We start from the raw sequence: 10,246 nt of genomic DNA, 5'->3' as shown, positions 1-10,246 counted from the left end.
CTCCTCGTGCCCACCACGTGACCAAAAACATCTTTGTGCTCACGTGCTGCACGTGTCTGAGACACTTTAGTTTGAAGGAGACAAACTGCAGACGCAGCATTTCCTGTTCCTGAGTGTAAACCTGAGCATTTGAAATGAGCTCCACAGGGGAAGCTGTAGGTGACAGAGATACTCACTGACGTTACAGTCTGTTAGCATCACGCAGTATCACAGACACACGGCAAGATTTAGTGCAAGTGCTGAGAGACACACAGCAGACATATTGACTGGAAACATATCAGACTGAAATAAAGCAGAAGCACATGTTAGCACATGCTAATATGATGTGGATGTGTTTAGTGTGGGAGCAGGACTCACCTGAGACACACCTGTGTGGATGATGCTGCTTCCTGCTCTGCTCTTTCTGCTGATTCAGCTTCTTCATCACGTCTGAGGCTCTGTCACAGTTTGTTTGTTAACATCATCATGGACACAACACAAGCACATTTATTTGACATTTTCTATGATTGTGATTGATGTGGATGTAGAACATGTCACTATTTCATTTTTTTAGGAAAATTTATTCAAGTGTTCACCAATAAATTTGAAGTGAAAAAAGTTTTTGGATTTATAATAATACCGTATTTTCCGCACTATAAGTTGCACTTAAAATCCTTTCATTTTCTGAAAAATCGACAGTGTGCCTTATGCATGAATTGTGGTTGTGCTTACTGACCTCAAACTGATTTTATGTGGTACACGGCGCTCCAAAATTAATATTCATATGAGAACCTGTGATGTCCAGACGGTGTTCCTCTTGTGTTCTGCTGTAGAAACTTTGGGCTTAGGGATTAACATAGTTGCCATGGTTTTCTCTCTTATCTTATTTGTTGTGTGTGATCAGGACAATTCTGGAGAAGATGGGCCTGCAGGGGACAGTCACCCCCTTGCAGGCTTGAAAGAAATGGGATAACCTAAAGAAAAAATACAAAGTACGTATGTGTGTTATCAAGAAGACAATTCTTTAGAACACAAGTTAATAAATGTACAATTACTAAGAGTTGTTGTTATTTGCCTGCTGTCATTTTTGATTTCCTCTGCCTTTAGGATTGCAAGTATCCAGGCTCAGGAGAGGGGGTCAGTGGGAAGCCCACTGCTGCTACTTGGCCCTGGTTTGCCCTCATGGATGAGGTGATAGGACAGATGCCTTCCATTAAGCCTCCTGTCCTAATGTCCTCTCTCCCCGAGGACACTCCAGGGCCAAGCACAGCAGTGGGTGACCAAAACGACAGCGATGACGAAGCGGCTCAGCCACCTACGACAGGGAGAAAGAGGAAAAGAGATGATGAGCTGCTAGACCTCATCAGAGAGGACATGAGGCAGCAAAGAGAGGCTGAGGAGAGGAGAGCAGGGAGAGGACGGACAGACTGTTTTCACTTCTTCAAAGATTAGTTCCAAAATGAGAAATGTATTTATTTGAATATATTTGTTACATTGTTATATGTGTTGCATTAGTTTAAAAGTTTTATGTTATGAATAAATTGATTAAAACAAACAATAATTGTCAATAAACTCATTTTATTAACAGGTATTTGTAACATGTATGAACATAACACTAAATCTGAAGTTTACATGGATATTTATTTGATGACAAAGTAAATAACAATAACAATTAAATAAGAATATTTTTAATACACCAACAATATTTAAAGAAGGAAGAACAATATTTACAGTTGTTCACACGTGATTAACCTGAGTGACCTGTTCCTGGACTGATTCTTTTACAACTGTAATAGATTACAGGAAGTCTCTGGCTGTGTTGCTGAATCTGCTGGAGCAAGATCAGACGTGGATGGATGGGATGTTGCAACTGAGACCTGCGGTTTGTCTTTTCTGGTCTGCGAGTGGAGAATCACACAGGGTGGTCTGCAAAGAGCTTTAGGATGCTTCCTCCCACTGTCCACTGCATCATCCATCCACCGGGTTTGCAGGGCTGGCTCACTCGACGGCTGCCACACCACTAAGATGTTTTCAGAAATATGCAAGCAGGAGATGATGGATGCTTTATTACTACTAGAATAATACTTGTAACTCTGTAGGAGACAACAGAGCAACATTTCTGGGTCCATTTTCCAAGTTTTTGCGCTGTGGCGCTAGCGACCAGAAAAACACGGAAGGGCAGACTTGAGGGTAGAAGCCTGTCCAATTTCACAACCGCTCACTTCCATCCTACCCTGCCATAGGAGGCCCCATTCTACGTGGACCGGGTAGGTAGGATCCCCTAAATTTGGACACAGCCTAGATTTGATTTGACTTCATATGTGAGAAAACTCTTCTTCATTTTTGCAGAAAAGTGTCACAGAGAGAAAATGAGTCAAGGGGGTCTCCTGGTGGACACACACAGACATGACAAGAAGACTTAGGTGCAGAGGGGCAACAAACAGCTGGAAACAGCTGCTGGAAAGGATTGGGATGCTTCAGACAAACACACAACGCACACTTTTTTATCTGACATTACCCAGCATGCATCAGCTGCTCCATCACAGTGAGAACAGACAGAACAGCCTCAGTGCTGCTGTGTAAACTCACAGACATTCATCAACACAGACTCAGTACAGAGGATGCTTCCTCCCACAGAAAGGATCCAGCTCAAGTCTCACTGACGTCTCTCAGACGGCAGCACCAGAGCCTACTTTGGTTTCCTCAGCTTCTGCATTTAAACACGACAATGCTAGAAGTTTATTTCACACCAGTTTTTCTTTCTCATATTGTTTTATAGAAATGTACAAACTGATGTTGTGACTCTGTGAGAAACCAGCCTCAGTCTGGATTCAACTTCTTGTTTGCCTTTAATTCATGAGATTCACACAGATGTTCATGTAGTGTAGCTGCAGGTCCACAAACTATCTGAAAATGTCACGGTGAAGAACTTTGAATGTATTTCTGAGCTTTGTGGTTGTTTTTGCTCATCCAATCAGCATCATTCATATTTCCTCAGCATACACCTGAATTTGGACACAGTCTTTGTCTCAGTGCTGTTGTTGGTCTTTGTGTGTTTCCTGCTGAGTTTGCTGGATTTAGCTGTTTCTTTGAATGGACTCTGAGATTCTGGACTCTGTCATCAGCCAAAATAAAGTTTCATTGTGTTTACTTCTGTGTTTGGGTTATTTTACATTTTACACATGACAGGAACATGGTGGAATCTGGTAATTTGCAAATTAAGCGTTCTGAAGCTTGTATTAAAAAGAGGTCTAATTGTTCTACTCCCCCCCCCTTTTTGTACAAGTCGAGGAGCATGTCAGGTTACATTTCACTGTGTGTATACTTGTGTAACTATGCATGTGACGAATAAAGAACCTTGAACCTTAATTGCTGGAAGCTTTACACCACAGTGCTCTTTGGTGATATCCGGTGGACAAAATACGAAGAGCAGCTTGAAGCTACAAATGAAAATGAACTGCTTCATTATGATTGCCCCATCTCATGTTGTTTTATAGAAATGTACAAACTCAGCATCCTGTCTTTATCTGCTGTGTTTAATACATCACAGCCACCGACACACAGCCCACACAATCTTTACTGCCTTTAAGTCAGTCACACCTGTGCCAGCTGAGCCCTTCATTGTGTCACTGTGGCGCCCCCACGTGGTTAGGTTTGTCTCCTCCAGTTAGATGACTGAGTGGGTTTCCAGCCGCAGGAAGTCATTTTTCCAAAGTGTTTCCATTCTTGTGACTGAGCCTCAAGTCAGTGTGACACTAAAGGAGCCTGAATGCTGCTGTCATGATGAGTCACTATTATAGATGAAAATGTGTGATGAAGTTTCACCGCGGGCTCACCTCAGTCCCTCTGCAGCTACACTCCCTCATCTCCAGTCCTCTGCCTACACCTGCCATCCTCACAGTGGCCACCAGGTGTCCTCAAACAGCTCATTTATAGCTGTTGAGTGGATATACTCGTTGTCTGTTCAGCAGTTGGGAGTTTATTCATTCATTCATTCTCACCATCATGTAGGCAGCAGCTTGATAATGAAGTGTGCCATGCTCTTAAACAAAGCTTACAGTCAGTAGCTTACATGTCATTGGCACAGATCAGGTGAAACAAATTTTCCATCACATTTCCACTCTTGGATTATTTAAAATAATTTTTATAGTATAAAATTTGTGTGTAATTGTGATGCAGTGGTGATAATAATAACAATAAACTTAAGTAAAAACATCATGAGTTGGGGGGTTGAATAGCCTCAGCTGCTTAGCAAAATACAGAAATTGAAAGAATTTAAATTTACACTTCATCTTCATTTTGTTCATGTTCTTTGGATTTTACATCATCATCATTGTCACCATAAGGAGGTATCCAGTTAGGATACAGGGTTTAAATTCAGTTGTTCATACGCAGCAACCGCACAGTGTTAAGACCATTACAGCTACAATGACTCTTGTAATGAGTGACAATATGAAGGCCGTCCATTTCCCCCAAATCCTGTCAAACCATATAAACATGGAACTGTCTGTGCCTGCAGTGAGGGCTTCTGTACAAGAATCATTAGCTGCTGTATTTTTAGGGAGGAAGGTGCAACATGCATCACCAAACATCACACACACCCTCCTTTCTCAGCTGTGTCATTCCACCCTTCATTGCCATCAGACCGTTTACATGCATTTGGTCTCCTAGAGCTTTAAGAACATCTCTGGTGACATTAGTAAATCTTTGCTGGTTATAATAGATGTAATTTTATCGACTCTGTGTTTTTATTGGTTTTTATCACATGTCCAAACAATGGGGGTCATGAGAGCCATTTATTTTCATCAGGGACCCCATCGTGGAACACCAATAGCAGCCATATACACTTTTAGAGTCAGCTAAATGTGTAACTGATGTAACTGAAAACTTTAAAAGTGCCATAAGGGGATAGTGCTGCGATTGAACCTGTGGATAAATCACGGTTTGTTGATTTCATTTAACTGTGATACTTGCCTTTCCAGGTTTGTGGTAAAACCAGGAACAACTATGCATTTCCACACAGCCACCATATATCAGCCACTTTTGATTTGGATTTTACAGCAGAGTGACAGATAGGCGTTTATCTGTCCACTTAGAGTGCCACAGGTCATGCAGCCTTTTGTCATTTTACTGTAGTAAGATAATCAGTTTGATAACAGCCCTGAGGATCCAATGCACAGGTTTCTGAAGGGTCAGGAATCGGTGTCACAATAAGAACCGGTCTAGATGCCACACAGACTGTGCACAAAAAATTAATAGTGAAGTAGTCGTGACATTTGGGGTGGCTGTAACTCAGGCGGTAGAGCAGGTCATCTACTGATCGAAAGGTTGGTGGTTCGATTCCTGGCTTCCCCTAGTCTGCATGCTAAGTATCCTTGAGCAAGATACTAACCCCAAATTGCTCTCCGATGAGTATGAATGTGTGTAAATTGGGTGGGTGTAAGTTAGAAAAGCACTAAGAGAACGTGCTTGTGATGTTTGGGCAATCATGTAGATGTTTATCATATGGAAAAATGAGTAAAAACGTCACAGAAATAGCCACCATAGCCACTTCTCCATCAGCAGTGCACACTTGTAGGCATTTGTCCTTGTGCAGGCTAGTGTGATGTTAGTTTCACACTGACAGGGTGACCTGTTGTCCAGGAAACTGGACTCACCGACGTGAGACTACCTGAAGCCCCGCCCTCCTCTCCGTTAAACATGTGTGTGTGAGCTTTAAAGGACAGGAAGCAGAGTGTTCCTCAGACCTTCATGCTGTTAATGATGCTGAGCATGAAGCACACGGAGCTGCACTCTCTGCTAACGTGTCTGTGCTGTGATGATGTAACAGACAGAGATCATCTTAGAGCTCTGTGCACTGACATCATGTGACCGAGCAGCTGCGTTCAAACTCCATCAGCTGCTGCGCTTCATCCACATATATGAAGAATTCACTTCCTGTGTTGTTGCAGGTGACGCAGGCCTGTTTCCTGCTGCTGCCACACTTCAGTGCAGTAGAAAGCATGGAGGTGATGGAGGAGCATACAGCAGGTCCGAAACTGAGCCACGCTGTCACACTTTAGCAGAGGTGGTGTGTGATGCTGCTGCTGTTTGTGCTGCAGGGACACACCCCATCCTTATTCCTCACTACGAACATCCTCGCATTCTTTGCTTTCCTCCTTGGTCCCTACCACCTGAGAGGTGAGTAGAGAAGAAGAGAGGAGTGTGGTGAGCATGGCTGTGGTGCTCAGACTGTGGAGTCCGTCCATTGTATTGTTATACTTACTGCTGCATGTTCTGTTTTCTGACAGGTCAGCAGAGGATGACCCAAGACAGCTTTTATCCAATCAGGGCGCAGAAACATGTCAACCGGCATGTGGATGGTGCTCAGGTTCATCCTCTTCCCCTGCAACAGCACTGCAGACCACACCCCGCCACAGTTTAATTTCTGTCATAAAACCTTCATCTGTTCATGATCTGAAGTCCAGAGTTCAGAGTTCAGAGTGTTTGATTTCATATGTAGTTAATCATTTCTTCTTCCTGCTGGGATCCTTTGTCCTTTATTTCTCTGTCGTTCCTGATTGTAGAGCTGAGATAAACATAAAGCACCACTTATGTTTCCCTTCTTTCATTTGCAGAAGAACGTGTCTGTATGTGTTTCTGAGTAAAGTGTGCAGAGATAGAAACAGCCTGGTTTACATGTGAACTTTAATGACAGATTTAGAGCTCAGTGCATGAATCTGAAATAATAACACACATGTGCATTTCAGCCTTTGTGCAAACACACAGTTTCAGTGAGTTTGTTGGTCTTTGAAACATTAATGGTCTCTCAGATTAATCACATCCATGTATATCAGACACTTTTTGTTTCTTAGTGCAGCTGTTTGTGTTGGTGGAGGTCAAAGGTGTGTTCAGTGTCTCCATAAAAAGTCTGAAATCACAGGAGTGTGTGACGTGTGATTAAAAAGGTTTTGGCTCAGGCTGAAACCACCACATTAATCCCATAAACACTGATGTACAGCACAGAGTGAAGCTTCATGTAGTTGTGTGTGTGCAGTGTGTAGCATCCATGCTAACATAAACTCACTGAAGTACGAAAGCTTCATGTTTCAGTTTCATTGTGTTTGATTCATAAAGTTGTTCTGGGCTGGTTGTAAATGACGGTCATGTGAGTGTTGAGCTTTCTGTCTGTTGCTGTGAACCTGGAGCAGTTACACTACGAGGAGACTGAACATCCTCCTCTTTCCTCAGAAGTGATCTGTGGCCGGCCGGACTTCATTCCACAGATGTGCTTTAACAAAGTGTGAAGCTGAACTCTGAGCTGTGACAGTGTGAGCAGTGTGAGAGTGTCAGTAGATGATCAGCAGAGGAAAGTGAGAGCTGCTGTGAGCTGATGTCCTGAAGGGCTTTTAAAGAGTCTCTGAGTTTGACAGGAACATGAAGATGTTTGTGGTGTTTGTGACCCTCCTGCACGGTAAGTACACCTTCCTCTCTCTGCTCTCATCATCATCTCTCTCTCTTTAATGTGTTGAAGTGCAGCAGGAGGAGATTTCCATCAAACACTGGATTCTGATTCAGATCAAACTAACAATCCAAAGCAGCAACTTTCAAATCACTGGATTCTTCTTGGTGGCTTTCAGATGAGCTCATGTTACAATCAGCTGCTGTGTGTGTGTTGTTGTGTAGCTGAAGCTCTGACTCACATTTCATATGTGACCAAAGGAAACTTGGTGCTGTGTGACACACTTTAGATTCTCTGCTGCTGCTTTGAACTCTTCAAAACTAAAGAGCCAAACTGATGATTGACTGTGCAACTCTGACATGGCACCAAATGTCCCTGTTATCAGCTGCTGGATGGACGTTATCAGAGCTTTTTAGTCCCACACGGATCACCAGGAGCTCCTCTGTCTGCAAACAGGCTCAGCAGCTCTGATCATTCATTGGAGTCAGCACAGAGTGTGGAGACATCTAGTGGTCGTGGAGAGAAGTGCATGTAACATGTGTGTGTTGTATTAATCAGCATGAGTAGTTAGGGGGACGTGCCTCCCTGTGCCTGATGGGAGTCCTTGTAATAACTGTAACCCACATAATTTCCTTAGGGACTAATAAAGTATTCTGATTCTGATTCTGATTGTTTCAGGATGACCTGCCATTATCCAATAACACATCTGCTTACCTGTATCTTTCGTTTCTCCTCCTCTTCTTTTCTCTTTTTTCTAAACTGAGCACCTGATGGCTTTGAACTTTTCTTGTCCATCTTCCATTGGTTTTAATTTTCCACTATGAACACAAATCCCCCAACACGAGGATCACCACAACATAACCTAATAGACCTGCACGTTAGTTCACAGATTCGCTTTGTCTAGGGTTTATTTCTGGGATTTCACACAACCCAGGATTCAAATCATGAATACATAATGCCCCCCTCCCATTTCGACAGGTTGTGTGTGAGACTTTAAATCACTAAACTGTAAATTTTAAATTGTTATTGATCCCTTTACCCCGAGTCCTAAAGTGTATATTTATTTTCTTACGCTTCTTATATTTATTGTTTGTTTACTTGCACTGTTGTAACTGGAGCCTCGTCGTCTCATCTCTCTATATACTGGACTGTATGTAGCGGAGATGACAATAAAGTTTACTTTGACTTCAGCAGCAGGCGCACTGAGGGCTCCCGCGCTCAGTTTTTCGCGTAATGAATTTGGAAAAAACATCGGTGCAAATTACAAGTCTGTATCATGATGTCTGGTGTTTCGTGTTTGTTGGTTTGTTTTTATTTTGTTTTATTTTGCGAGTTGGTTATTAGACGCTGCTCCAGCGAGCCAGAGAATCCGCCGCCGCCCCGCCCTCTCCTCCCTGTGCCACAAGCAGCAGGCAACAGAAAAGCCGATCAACTGATCACAGTTATTTATTATTCTGGAAATTCAACCGTATATTTAAAGACAAATGTGAATGCAGTGTTGTGTATAAGCTTCTACGCTTATATTACCACTTTGTGGCTGTAAGTGCAGCACAATCTTGTTGTTAAAATGTTAAAAGTTGTTAAAATGTTGAATGTTTTTGTCGTTCTGTCTCCTGGTTTCTGTAAATGTTTCTAAACTTAAACTTTATCTCAAAGTGACTCATGGACTCTCTGTCTGTGTGTCCTTAGTTTCCCAGCATGCGTCAGCTGTGGAACTGTATGAGGGGGACTCGTTCATCCTGCCCTGTGAGTTTCCCACTTTTAGATTTCAAGACCCCACAGTGGTGTGGAGTCGCTCCGACCTCAGTCCTCCAACCGTCCACCAGCATCAGCGTCAAGGAGACGAACTGAAAGATCAAAACCAGCGTTACAGCGGCCGAACATCCATGAAGACTGACGCTCTGGAAACTGGAGACCTCAGCCTGAACCTGACCAACCTCCAACTGTCTGACAGCGCCACCTACACCTGCTCTGTCAGAGAATTTGGACGTGAACTGAGTCAGAGTGATGTACAGCTGCAGGTCAAAGGTCAGCAAATGACACCTGCCCAAGATACAGCTGACATCACTCAGATAAAACTTTTTTTATTTTAGCACTGTCAATAATACTGTTAACTATTGTTTTAAGTATAGGCCTATTCATTAAATGTATTATTGACAGTCAGAGGTCAAAGATCATGCTGTTCTTTGTGTTTCTCAACAGAACGGTTTCCATCCTGGGCCAAAGCTCTATTGGTTCTCCTGGTTCTCCTGGTTCTTGTTCTATTTTTTTCCGGGATTCTCTTATTTCATTTCCGTCAGTATTTCACGTCAGGTGAGTGTCTCCTACTACACTACCCATAATGCCGATGGTTAGCAGGTGTCCTCTGCTGGCTCCTTGACTGTGGCTCACACAAACTTGTTCCAGAAGCTGAAAGAGTTGAGAGTTACAAACAGCTGATACAGAGAGCTGAAGAGAAACTTCCAGGTTTGTTCCAGAAGTCAGAAAACCTCCTTCAGACTCAGTCATTGATCAGTGAAACAGCTCCACAACATGACTTTACTAAACAGTGTGTGTGCTTCACTGCATTGATCTGACACAGAGGCTGCATGTGGACAAGCTGTTCTTTCATTATCCTTTAATCACGTAAAAGTTTCATTGACAATAAAATCTCGCTCCAAGAAAGACCAGCAGAGGGCAGCAGAAGCTAAAATAAAAAAACAACCAATACAAGTGAACACAAACTTGTGAATAGGATACAGTCTCGATCAAAAGTTTAGGACCACACCTCCAAAAAAACTGTAACACCCCAAAATAACGTAAAATTTGTTGCGGCTTGCTTGATGC

At 42.8% G+C, this 10,246-nt stretch overlaps 1 long non-coding RNA gene across 1 annotated transcript; it reads left to right on the top strand.

Moving 5' to 3' along the window:
• Window positions 1-741: 741 nt before the first annotated feature.
• Window positions 742-3,079, top strand: LOC112845530 (uncharacterized). Its single transcript, XR_003218371.1, has 4 exons — window positions 742-971; window positions 1,087-1,447; window positions 1,776-2,246; window positions 2,329-3,079. It is a non-coding gene; the product is annotated as an uncharacterized LOC112845530 (long non-coding RNA).
• Window positions 3,080-10,246: the final 7,167 nt, after the last annotated feature.

This window comes from Oreochromis niloticus, unplaced genomic scaffold, assembly GCF_001858045.2.
Source record: "Oreochromis niloticus isolate F11D_XX unplaced genomic scaffold, O_niloticus_UMD_NMBU tig00007768_pilon, whole genome shotgun sequence".
NCBI classification, from domain to species: domain Eukaryota; kingdom Metazoa; phylum Chordata; class Actinopteri; order Cichliformes; family Cichlidae; genus Oreochromis; species Oreochromis niloticus.
The sequence above is the reverse complement of the archived record's forward strand: the minus strand, read 5'-3'. Positions and strand labels throughout refer to the sequence as shown.